This window comes from Musca autumnalis, unplaced genomic scaffold (genome assembly GCF_047663935.1).
Source record: "Musca autumnalis isolate F117 unplaced genomic scaffold, ASM4766393v1 scaffold_2, whole genome shotgun sequence".
Taxonomy (NCBI): Eukaryota; Metazoa; Arthropoda; class Insecta; order Diptera; family Muscidae; genus Musca; species Musca autumnalis.
Window position 1 is genome coordinate 261852768 of NW_027411755.1, and position 12474 is coordinate 261865241.

General features: G+C 36.5%; 1 protein-coding gene across 2 annotated transcripts in view; it reads left to right on the top strand.

The window, feature by feature from the left end:
• LOC141391980 (ras-related and estrogen-regulated growth inhibitor) overlaps positions 1-12474 on the top strand; it is a 56812-nt gene that overhangs the window by 17708 nt on the left and 26630 nt on the right. Inside the window, exon 1 of one of the 2 annotated variants that reach the window (XM_073964795.1) lies at positions 7120-7607. The exons of the other annotated variant lie outside the window; for it this stretch is intronic. The gene's annotated coding sequence lies outside the window, so the exon portion shown is untranslated. Of the gene's footprint in view, positions 1-7119; positions 7608-12474 lie in introns of those variants that run through there. 2 annotated transcript variants of the gene reach the window in all.

Genomic DNA, 12474 nt, shown 5'->3' on the forward strand with positions numbered 1-12474 from the left:
CCCTTATTTGAAAGTCATCGATTTCGTATAAATTATGTTAAACACATTAAGGGTAACTGAAACGATGGAAACACATTTGACCTGACAACCAAAAGATTGTTGAAGAGGTTAAAGATAAATTTACCTTGTTGTACAAAGTACATTTTGTTTCATTGACATAGAAAGAAGTGATATTCTGATATGCTACAAAAATCCTTAATATGCGGAACAAATATAAAATATTTGGAAATTTTTGATATGAGGGTCACTCGATAACCTTCTGGCCTAGGCAACTCGCAGTGTTGCCAGGTGTGATTTGACATTTTTTGGAAAGTTTGATAGTTTTTAGCCTAAGCGTAGTCAGGTCAGTTTCACGTACGACCAAATTTGTTTGGCTGAAATTTGGTATTTTGTCTTCGTTGAAGCTGCAAAACTTTCCTTCAGAAGTTTGTCTGTACACGTGCCACATAATGAATAGCCCCCATAAAATATTACGTCCCGATTTGCGTTATTTTAAAGATTTTAGACTCATTATCCAATCGAAAGGGATACAATTTAGTATTTAGTCTTCGTTAGCTCTACAAAACTTTTCATCAGAAAACTGCCGATGCAGTATTTTAAAGGTTTTAGCCATATTACTCAACAAGTGGAGGGTATACCTCCGTTTTCACTTGTTTTGAAATAATGAATACCCTTGCTTTGGTTAGGGACATTTGGACGGATGTCGTCAAATACAAGAGATATAGAACAAGTAAAAAAGTGTCAGTCGGCTTTGCCGACAGAAGTATACCCTCAACCAATGTGAATTGAAACTTTCATCTACGGACAGATAGAATGTATTTAGCGTCTCTTCAGAATTTTTTGGCCCTTTTTCAACATTTGAACTTGCCGACAAAAATGTGGATTAGGAATTAACACAAATGTTTCACTTTTTTGGGGGAGGTACCCTTAGGGAGGACCGATATGGGCCATTTTGGAAGTAAAACTAAATTTTGACAAAATATTAGGAGATCCAAAGTTTGGACCAAATTGGTTGCACCATTCAAGTGATATCATACTAACATTTTAGTGACATTTTTTAAATATTGGGGAGAAATACCGGAAGTTGGGGACCGGTATTTCCCCAATGAATTTAAGTTTGGATAAAATATGACGAAGACAATATGTTGCACCAAATCGGTAGAACATCCCTTTCGGGATGTTTTCCCAAGAAATATGGACATGCTCCTGAAAAAACTTTTACCGTCGTAATGGAGGAAGCGAATGCAAATCGCTTCAACAAAAATCAAAGTGATTCGAGAGCAGGTCTTAAAGTGAACTTATCCGACATTTTGTGTGGGATGTACCCAAAGGAGTGCACAAATATAGTCCATATTCGAACCTGATCTATATCTGGTAGATATATTAGGATGTGCAGAGTATGGATTACATCAGTCACTCCCTTCAAGAGTTATCGTGCGCTCCAACCACTACTCTCGGTGTCATAGGGGTTTTTTGTACCTTTCAGGCTACTTTCTCAGGAAGTATGGACTTGCCCCTTATGAAACTTGTACCGTCGTATAGGGGACAGCGAATACAAGTTGCTACAATAAAAATCAAAGCGATTCGAGAGCAGGTCCTAAACTGAACTTTTCCGAAATTTTGTGTGGGAGGTACCCGAAGGAGTGGACCGATTGAGTCCATATTTAAACTTCATCTAAGTCTGGTAGAACTTTCACGATGTACAAAGTGTGGGCCAAATCGGTTACTCCCTTCAAGAGTTATCGTGCGCACAAATTTTTCGAATATTTTCGAACTTTTGTGGGGGAGGTACCGGAAGGAGTGGACCGATATAACCCATCTTCGAACTTAAACTAAGTTTGGGCAAAATATTCCGAAAGCCAAATTTTGAACCGAATCGGTTCATCCGTTCGAGAGTTATCGTGCACACCAGCCAGCCAGACCGACGGACAGACGGACGGACATGGCAAAATCAACTCCAAATTGTCTGAAATACATTTCGTCCAAACATACTTGGGGTCTAAAACCATTATTTCGATGAGGCACATACATACATATGCCCGTGAAAGTGTATATACCCTCGTTAGCATAAATGCTGAAGGTATAAAAAGACCAATCCAATTTGTGAAATTTTATTTTCATGTCGGAAAGTAGATCCTCTGAACTTTATATCAATGGCAAATGTGTTGTTGTTGATGGTTAAATCTCAGAGTTATTTTAATAGGCGATAAATCGTGAAAACCTAACGAAAACCCTAAAAATGTGAACTTTGACTGTAATTTATTTATCTCATCTATGAATATGTAGTTTCAGAATCCGCAATTCCAGGTGTAGGCACCTTCAATTTAAATTTGGTTCAGGCGCACCGTGCTAATTATTTTGGTTCAGTCTTATGGACAAGGGAGTGGCGTAAGGTATCACATATTCGTCCCCGTCCCGATTACAGCCCTTGCTTACTTCTTTAATATATAATTTTCCCGGACACATTTCCCTCACCACCCCAACTTGATGCCAATTTGTTAGGAACATGTTGCAGAAACATTAGAAGCAAACACCTGTTGAATATCCTTTTTAGATTTGCAAAAACCTCAAAAGCGGTGATGTTCAACACAAACACCATTGCACTAATATTGTCTCGCTGGACTTCTGTGATGTTGTCGCCACCACTTGAACAACCAAAAAACAACCGTGGCGCTTAAAACATGATTTTTTGCGAATGTAAGCAAATGTTACAATAGAAAAAATAAAAACAACAACATATTTACATACATATATACATGAATACATACCTACCTATTTGTATTGCTAGCAAGACATCATCACCGCCAGACGCGTCAAGTGCCCACATACCAGTAGCTAGAGTTTGTCAACCGAGGGTATTACTACTGCTTTATTGTTGATTGCGGTTTTATTTAACACTTGCTCTTTTCATTTTCATTAAAGCCATTGCAATAGTACGAAACACGTAGCAAATGCTCTCATTCATATTGGTAATGTGTGTACACAGAGAAAAAAATAATTTCAGAACAAAATTAAAAACAACCTTTTTCACTTGCAAAATATCTTCGATCATTTAGCTCAACTCCAACGAGAAAATTCATAAAAATTAACATTAGATTCGAATTTATTATGTTTATTTAGGTTATACACACATTTCCATTCCCGTTGAATCCAGCATCTAATGGAATCATATCAAAGGTAGCCATCAAGTTCTGTGTAATGATTTCCAAGGTCCAGGGGCCCTATTCTGTAACTTCTTACGACTAAGAAATCTTACAGAAGTTTTAAACATTTGTATACCCTTCACCATAGTATGGAGGATATATTAAATTTGTTTTTCTGTTTGTAAAGCATTGAAATATACATTTTCGACCATATCAAGTATATTCTTGATCAGGATAAAATTCTGACTCAATATAGCCATGTCCGTCTGTTGTAATCACTCTAGCGTAGACAATAATTGAGCTAGAGCTCTGTATTTTTGCACCCGAGTGTATTTCCTCCATAGGCAGTTCAAGATCGAATATGGGCTCTATCGGCCCATGTTTTGGTATAGCCCCCATATAACGGTATCTCCAGATTTTCGGTATTTTGAGAATTTTAGCTACATTTTTTGACCGAACTACCTGTAATTTTATATTTAAAGTTCACAGTGGTCACAAAACATCTCCACCAAAAACCGTCAACATATATTCATGGTTTGGTATATCCCCCGGCACCTCCCGATTTTCGGTATTTCGAGGATTTTAGCTACAATTTTTAACCGAACTACCTGTAACTTGGCATTTCATGTTCTCAGTGGTCACGAAACATCTCCTCTAAAAATCGCCAATATAGGTCGATGTTTTGGTGTAGCCCCCATATAACGGTACCTCCCGATTTTCGGTATTTCGAGGATTTTAGCTACAATTTGTAACCGAACTACCTGTAACTTGGCATTTGATGTTCTCAGTGGTCACGAAACTTCTCCTCTAAAAATCATATTAGCGATTTTTAGAGTAGAGGTCTATGTTTTGGTCTAGCCCCCATATAACGGTACCTACCTATTTTCGGTATTTTGAGGATTTTAGCTGCAATTTTTAACCGAACTACCGGTAATTTGACAGTTGTGGTTATCAGTGGTAACACTATGGGGTGTATTTTCTCCATAGGAAAGTCAAGTTCGAAAGTGGGCTATAGCAGCCCATGTTTTGGTATAGCCCCCATATAACGGTACCTCCCGGTTCTCAGTGACTATGAATCGTCAACATAGCTGTAATTTGACATTTGAATTTTCATTGGGTACGAAACTTTTTCACTAAAAATCGTCAACATAGGTCCATGTTTTGGTATAGCTCCCATATAGCGGTACCTGCTGATTTTCAGTATTTTGAGGGTCTTACCTACAATGTTTGACGGAACTATCCGTAATTTGAGTTTTGAGGTTCCCTGCAGTTATAAAATTTTTCAACCAAAAATTGTAAAGATAGGTAGTCACTTTGATATAGCGCCATAGGCGGTACATTTCACCTGGCTGAACACATTTTTATACCCTCAGCATATATGCTAACGAGGGTATATACACTTTCATACGGGCAAAATGTGCCTCATCGAAATAATGGTTTTAGACCCAAAGTATGTTTGGACGAAATGTGTTTCAGACAATTTGGAGTCGATTGAGCAATGTCCGTCCGTGCGTCTGTCTGGCTGGCTGGCTGGTGCGCCCGATAACTCTCGAACGGATAAAACGATTCGGTTCAAATTTTGGCTTTCGTAATATTTTGCCCATACTTAGTTTAAGTTCGAAGATGGGCTATATCGGTCCACTCCTTCCTGTACCTCCCCCCCACAAAAGTTCGAAAATGTTCGGAAAACTTGTGCGCACGACACTCTTGAAGGGAGTAACTGATTTGGTCCATACTTTGCCCATCGTAAAATGTGTACCAGACTTATATAATGTTTCAATATAGACTCAATCGGTCCACTCCTTCGGCTACCTCCCACACAAAATTTCGGAAAAGTTCAGTTTAGGACTTGCTTTCGAATCGCTTTGATTTTTGTTGTAGCAACTTTTAGTCCCTGCCCCCCATACGACGCTATAAGTTTCATCGAGGGCAAGTCTATACTTCCTGAGAAAATATCCTGAAAGTTACAAAAAACCCCTATGACACCGTGTGTAGTGGTTGGAGCGCAAGATAACTCCCGAACGGATCTTCCGATTCGGTCCAATGTTTGGCTTTCGTAATATTTTGTCCAAACTTAGTTCTAGTTCGAAGATGGATTATATCGGTCCACTCCTTCCGGTACCTCACCCACAAAAGTTGGAAAATGTTCGGAAGATTTGTACCCACGATAACTCTTGAAGGGAGTAACCGATTGGGTCCATACTTTGCACATCGTAAAACTTCTACCAGACTTAGATGAGGTTCCAATATGGACTCAATCGGTAAACTCCTTTGGGTACCTCCCACACAAAATTTCGGAAATGTTCAGTTTAGGACCTGCTCTCGAATCGCCTTGGTTTTTGTTGTAGCAACTTGTATTCACTGCCCCCATACGAAGGTACAAGTGTCATCAGGGGCAAGTCCATACTTCCTGAGAAAATAGCCTGAAAGTTCAAAAAACCCCAACACAAAATTTCGGATAAGTTCACTTTAAGACCTGCTATCGAATCACTTTGATTTTTGTTGAAGCAGCTTAAGTCCGCTGCCTCAATTACGATGGTAAACGTTTTTTTCAGGGGAAAGTCCATACTTCTTGAGAAAACAGCCCGAAGGTTGTAAAAACCCCCTATAGCACCCCCCATGGTCTATGTAGGTCCATTTCTTTAAGTACCTCCTCCGCAGAACTTTTGAACTTTAATCCTATTCAAAATTTTACTCGATTCATACGCCCAAAATTTTGAAACCCCCTAAATACATAGGGTTTTTGGGAAAAACCTGTTTCAAGTTACACCGGCTGAGGGTATAACTCTGTCGGCAAAGCCGACTGATACTTTTTTACTTGTTTAAATTAGATTAGATAACACTGTGCAACATTTTAAGGTACTCTTGTGCAAACAATTTGAGCTGATGATTTTTTGAAAGTACAGACCCAAACGACAAAAACCCCTAGTTGGGATTTGGATCCAGCTTGGGTTTTCTGGCCCCATCTAAACATAGTTAAATATTGACTTTTAAAAGCAATTCTGGGCTATATCTCTGAAACCTATGTGTATCTTCATCTAACATCTGAAGCAAATTTGTAGATAAGGGCAAGAATAAAATATTTGGTGAAATAATGAACTCGAAAAACTACATTTATTGCCACAAATTTTATAAAATATGGAAAATTTCGATAATTTGTATATATTTCGCGCTTGTTTTTAGTACATTTTTCAACGACGATTTAATAAAAATGTCAATAATGTAGTGAAATCCGAAATGCGAGAATAAACTGTTGGTGGGAACTGTGTTTGAAATACGTGTTGTAAAAGATATGATGCAAAATACCGCTGAAACCCCATGAAGAAAGCATTTTAGAGTTCCAGAATGTTCTAAAGAATTGTTGAGAACTTTATTTGGAAGATTTTTTCAAAAGGTTACTTGGTTCAACTCCCAATAGTTTAGCCGATACTGACCAGGATTTCAGCAATTATGTAAAATGTTCTATATTTATCCATTTTGATGCCTTATATGGAATTTTTCTTATATGGTCTGTTCATAAGATAAGTTCTACTACTTTAGGGCTACAATATTGCCAAAGACAGCAAAGCCAAATTCCTAATCGTTTCCGAAATAAAGTCCCGATAAATGCAAAAAAGGTTTAGATGAGGCCATACAATCCGAACTGGATCCGACAGGACAAAATTCTACTAGGGTTTTTGTAGTCGGCAAAAAGCTCTAATTTTCCCTAGGATGTCAGATCGACCACTTTAACATGAATCCTCTTTCAAGAACAGTGCAACAGGAGTACACCAAAAAGCCGGTGAAATTTTATATTCCCATGATTTTTTTGAGTGTTTTTTTCTTTCTCCCATCAAAGCAAACATAATGTGGGAACATCAACAATTGAACTTAAAGTATTGTGTTGGTCGATTATTGTGTTGCCATCAAGCAACAAGCCAAACGCTCGTTGATGTTGCTGCCTCAAAGGTTGACTGAATGAGGGTGTCTGGCCGAGTGCCGGTATGATGGGTGCTTGTTGACTGTTGCTATTTTACGGTTACCACCATCGCAACCATTCTCAGTCGTGTTTTGATAGTCGGCCGATATGTTGTTGTTGACTTGTTTTGTCTGATGTATTTATATAAACAAAAGCGATGATTTATTTAACGTTAATCGTTAACAGGCGGTTCAAACAAACGCAAGGCGACGATACTCTCTCACGCATCGAATGTGTAAATTTGCAATAGTTACAAATCGGTAACCCCTTTTGGCAAAATAAACAAAGAGGGAGAGGAAGTGCAGAAGAAAAAGAGAAATTAATCATTTTTAATATTTATTGAAAATAAACCTATTGACGTGAATTTTGAGGCGCGAAAACGTCCATAATAATAATAATAATAATGGCAACTCAACAAGTGATCTAAAAAAGTGCAAAAATACAAAAATCTAAAACACAATAAAGAAAATAAATAACAAAAAATTATTTGCAAATGTGTTTTAACAGTAAGTTGTGAATATCAATTAAAACAATTAATGAGTGCTGTGCGCTGGCTTGCGGTTTGGAAGAGCGTTGCTGCTACTGGTGTTGAAATAATGCGAATAAAAATGTTCAATTTTAAAAACTAGACAAATATGTTTTTAAAAATAAAATTATCTCTGGAATGAAATACGCAAATTTTAATTTTTTGGATAATCTATTGGTGTATAATGCGGAAAAGAATTTTGTTTGTTCTTGAAGATATAAATTAGAGCTGAGCAAAATAGAGAGAGAGAGGCAAATTTAAGGGAGAATTAATATTTAGTTTTTCTTGATGTTTCATTACTTATTTTAACATTTTTTAAACATTGATGGTGTCTAAAATCGTCCACAGTGCAAATTATTAAAAAATAGAAATAAAAAATTGCATAAACTTTTAATTGTTGATGGTTCACAAAAAACTAAGAGTACGTTTTCACAATTTGCCTGTGTGCTAGCACAAAGGCGTGCTCAGCCCTGATATAAATTGTACAAATATAGAAAACATTTATGGTAGGGTAGGGATTGGTCCAGAAGTTTTTTTTATCATATTCGTCCATATCAAATGCAAAGTTTTTTGTTTATCTTTATTAAATCGCAGTTTTAAGAAGATCGTCATTAAGTAGTGTTAGAGTTTAGATACCACAAGAAAAGGGTAAAGTTTTAGAAGTACTCTAAACCAAGTCATGTTTATATATTGGAGTTATATCAAAGTGTAGTTCATTACTATAAGAAAACAAGTAGGAAAAGCGTTAAGTTGGGTCGGGCCAACTTTTTATACCCTCCACCACAAACTTCAACTATTTCGGTGGATTAATGTGGCCACAACCTTCAAAATACCGAAAATCGGAAGTTATTGTTCTATAGGGGCTATATCAAAACGTGGACCTATATAAACATTTTATGGTAGAAATGTTTCTTAGCCTCTGGAAACACAAAATACAAAGTTACAACCGATTCTGTTATAAAATGGGAATAATACATTTAAAATATTTAAAAATGTCGCGTACAGTGATTTCCACAGACGGACGGACATGGCTATATCGATGTAGAATTGCACGCTGATCAAGAATATATATAGTTTGTGGGGTCTACAATGATTATTTCGAGTAGTTACAAACGGAATGAAAAACTTAATATACCCCATCCTATGGTGGAGGGTATAAAAACGTGGAACTTGTCTACCCGTCTAAAAGCAGATATTTCTAAAGGTCTAACTGTTGCTAAGACTTGTTAAAGCAATAAAATGAATAGGTTAAGCTCTGTATTTTAATGGAATATTTGAAATAGGTTAAAATTTTCAAAATAAGCGATATGGCCGGAACCTTTATATGGAGGCTAGTCCATTTTAACGGTCCTATGACCCTCATATAATACGACAAAAATGTGCCTCATCGAAATAATGGTTTTAGACCCCAAGTATATTTGGACGAAGTCCGTTTCAGACAGTTTGAAATTGATTTAGCCATGTCTGTCCATCTGTCTGGCTGGCTGGGGCGCACGAAAACTCTCGAACAGATCTGTGGATTCGGACCAAAATTTGGCCTTCGTAATAGTTTGTCCAAATTTAATTTAAGTTCCAAGATAATCCATATCCGTCCACTCCTTCAGGTACCTCCCCCACAAAAATTCAAAAATGTTCGGAAAAATTGTGCGCACGATAACACTTGGGAGTGACCGATTTGGTCAATACTTTACACATCCTAATATATATACCAGATATAGATCAGGATTCGAATATTGACTATATTTGTGAACTCCTTCGGGTACCTCCCACACAAAATTTCTGATAAGTTTACATTAAGATTTGATCTTGAGTCACTTTGATTTTTGGTGAAGCATCTTGCATTCGCTGCCTCAATGGCAAGTCCATACTTCTTGAGAAAACAGCCCGAAAGCTGTAAAAACCTCCTATGGCACCATATGTAGTGGCTCGATAGCACAACAATTGATAACTGATCAACCGATTTGGTCCAAAATTAGGCATTTGTCATATTTTGTCCAAACTTAGTTTTAGTTCGAAGATGGGCAATACCGGTCCAGAAGTTCCAGTACTCCCCCCCCCCCCCCCAATATTTAAAAAAATTATTTTGTTCCAATTTAGTTTAACTTCTAAAATGGTCCATATCGGTCCTCTTCTAAGGGTACCTCTCCACAAAAGTTCAACTTTTGTTTCTAAGTGCAATTTAAGGTCTGTTCGAAGATCCTGTGGAAATGTTTACCGATCTGTTCGTTGTGGTCTTGTTTACAGCGACACTATGTTTTCCGTGGACAAGTCCATTGATCATGGCATACTGGTCTAAAAGTTATACCATGACTGGGCGCGATATCTATCCAAAAAATATGACTCACAAAATAAGATCCACCTCCATAATGCACACTTTTGAACTTTAATCCTAATCTACAAGCTCAAATGTCCAAAAAGGGCTATAAATACATTTGATCTGTCTGTAGGAGAAAGTTTCAATTCACATAGGCTGAGGTTATATCAAAGCCGTCTGATTCTTTTTTACTTGTTTTTTTTTTGCAAATATCTTTTTCTTGCTGTCCCCATTACGATGGTGTAAGTTTTTTCAGGAATAAGTCCACACTGCCTGACAAAATTGCCCGAAAACTTTAATAACCCCCTACGGCCATCATATGTGTTGTTTCGAACCGGATACTGCGTCGGTCCCAACTTTGCATATCCGTAACATTACTGCGAATCTTAGACAAAGTTCCATCTCCGAATAGGCCCACTACTTCGGATACCGCTCCTCCTAAATGTCGAACAATTTCTAACGGAGAAACCAATTGGATTAAAATGTTGTACATCCTAATATTTTCAGAAGAAGTCTCCCTTGTCCCGTTAGGGATGTTTGTGGAACAATTATTATTATATTAATATTTTCACCAAACTTAGTTCAAGTTCGTAGATGGTCCTTATCGATTTACTCCTTCTGGTACCTCCCTCACAAGAGTCAAACATTTTTCGCCGAAATGGTGCGAACGATATCTCTTGAGCGGAGCAACCGTAATATTTCTTCCAGAGGGAGAGAGCAAAATGGAAAGTGGACTAAATAAGTCCACTACTCCAGGTACCTCCCACACAAAAATTGTCACAAAAGTGCAGTTTAAGAACATCCCTCGGATTGTTTTGAACCACAGTATGATGTACTGGTACAATTTTTTCGGGGAAAAGCTGATGTGCTTTCTACAATAACTTCCGAATTGAGTATACGATTTAGCCAAAACATGAAACGTAGTAAATGTCTTCCAAACGTCGATCAGGTTCCAAGAAGGTCTATATCTGACACCTCCTTTTGATACCTGCTAAAATTTTCGCTAAAGTGCATTATAATGATTCTTCGTGGAAGGTACTTCTTTTCTGTGGTCCTGCTTAAAGCTATATAGTGGGTTTACTGTGCATGTCCATGTTTCCCGATATAATGATCCAAACGCTTTAACGATTTTACGCTGACCAACCTTTGGACATCTTAATATTTCCCACAAACTTAAATCACGTTCGAAGAAAGACTACATCGGACATAAGCTTCGGGTATTTCACAAATGTTCAAAATTTCGCTTATGTGTACTTTAACAACTGTTCGAGGATTGTTTTGAAATTGTCATCGAAGGTAGTCCTTCCCTGTGATTCTGATTATAACGATATATATTTTTGTGGGTAAGTCCATGCTTTCTGACATAATGACCGCACAGCTCAAATAATCCTACGATGATCAACTAAAATGGTTGTTTGGCACTATAACTATCGAAAAGAATGAATCAAAAAATTAAATCTAGTTACAAGATGGATAATTGCGTGTTGAAATTTTAATACCATGTAGTCATTAATATCGTGCAGTCTTTTAATCATTACATCACTCCCACTTAAGTTTTAGTAGTCTTTGTTACAACGCTATAATTTTAATCTGTGTAACAGCCTACATATGTATTAGGTTTGCCGGCGATTACAAACGGCAAAAAATTTACTTAAACTCCCAAAACTTTCGTACATACATACATACGTACATGTGTGCTTTCATAATTCTTAATCATTACAAATGTCCTTTATTTTCCTTCTATTTACAGTGTTTTTTATTTTTACATACATTTCAAGGAATTACTTCTTATCGACTTTGAAATTTAAATTTCTTTCATCCTACTTTTATATTTTTTAGGAAATGACGCCTCCAATATTTGCTATGTTTGTCTTCTCTTGTCTTTTTTTTTTCTGTTTGCCTTTACTTTGCAAAAAGTTGATTGAACTTACAAATCGTCTTCTTCTTGTTCTTCTTTTTTCTGCACCTCAAGTGGTTGAACCTTGACGGAAGAGGTAAAAGTGTTGAAGTATCTATCATTTTGTGTTTGAAAATTTTGATTTGCAAGAAATAACAAATATTTGAAGAGTGAAACAAACAACAAAGTAAAGGTCAATGGATAACAAATTGACTTTCAATATTAAAACGATTAATCTTTGATCAGAAACTCGGGGCTTTGTGTGAAATAACATGATTGTTTGGAATTTTTTTTCGAATTATTTGTTTATTTCTAATAAATAGAAAAAATAAAATTACTTTTATGAACCTATTTTAATTGTTAAACAATATCAATTTAATATAACAATTTAATACAAATTGCACTTAGTCATTTTGTTTTTAATACATATATCAAAGTTTTAAACAATTTTACTTTTTTATGATACTCGTATCAATATATTTCATATATACGAAAGAAATACATGGAATATTATAAACAATATTAGGAAATTGTAATGTGAATAAAAACAAACTGAAAGTGCTCTCTGTTGTTTCTAATGAAAACCCACATGTTTTCCGTATAAAAAACACTCTGACGAAATGTTAAACAATGAAC